The following is a 1,169-nucleotide window of genomic DNA, read 5'->3' on the forward strand; positions in this document are numbered from 1 at the left end:
CCCATAACTCCCCTCCTTCCAGCTCCCACCTCACCCTCCGCCCTCACTCCCCACCCACTGTCCTCATCCATAGGTGCACGATTTTTGTCCAGTCTCTTCCCGCATCTCCCACACCCCTTTTCCCCCCAAGAATAGTCAGTCCATTCCCTTTCTATGTCCCTGATTCTATTATAATCACCAGTTCATTCTGTACATCAGATTATTTATTCACTTGATTCTTAGATTCACTTGTTGATAGATGCATATTTGTTGTTCATAATTTGTATCTTTACCTTTTTCTTCTTCTTCCTCTTAAAGGATACCTTTCAGCATTTCATATAATACTGGTTTGGTGGTGATGAACTCCTTTAGCTTTTCCTTATCTGTGAAGCTCTTTATCTGACCTTCAATTCTGAATGATAGCTTTGCTAGATAAAGTAATCTTGGTTGTAGGTTCTTGGTATTCATCACTTTGAATATTTCTTGCCACTCCCTTCTGGCCTGCAAAGTTTCTGTTGAGAAATCAGCTGACAGTCGTATGGGTATTCCCTTGTAGGTAACCGAGTTTCTTTCTCTTGCTGCTTTTAAGATTCTCTCTTTGTCTTTTGCTCTTGGCATTTTAATTATGATGTGTCTTGTTGTGGTCCTCTTTGGACTCCTTTTGTTTGGGGTTGTCTGCGCTTCCTGGACCTGTAAGTCCATTTCTTTCACCAGGTGGGGGAAGTTTTCTGCCATTATTTCTTCAAATAGGTTTTCAATATCTTGCTCTCTCTCATCTTCTGGTACCCCTATAATTCTGATGTTGGTACGTTTGAAGCTGTCCCAGAGGCTCCTTACACTATCTTCGTATTTTCGGGTTCTTTTTTCATTTTGCTTTTCCGGTTGGGTGTTTCTCGGTTCTTCGAATTTCAAATCTTTGACTTGATTCTTGCGCTCCTCTGGTCTGCTGTTGGGAGTCTGTATAATATTCTTTATTTCAGTCAGTGTATGCTTACTTTCTAGTTGGTCCTTTATCACACCATCGAGGGTCTCATTAGATCTCCTGTACATCTCATCAAGTTTATCGACAGACTCTAGAAGCCTCTTGAGAGACCTCAAAAGTGTGGTTCTGAACTCAATATCCTCCCTTGATAGTTTTGTCCTGTTTCTTTGTCTCCGCATTTTTTACGCTCTCTTGGTGCACCCCCTAG

This window comes from Myotis lucifugus, unplaced genomic scaffold (genome assembly GCF_000147115.1).
Source record: "Myotis lucifugus unplaced genomic scaffold, Myoluc2.0 scaffold_440, whole genome shotgun sequence".
NCBI lineage: Eukaryota > Metazoa > Chordata > Mammalia > Chiroptera > Vespertilionidae > Myotis > Myotis lucifugus.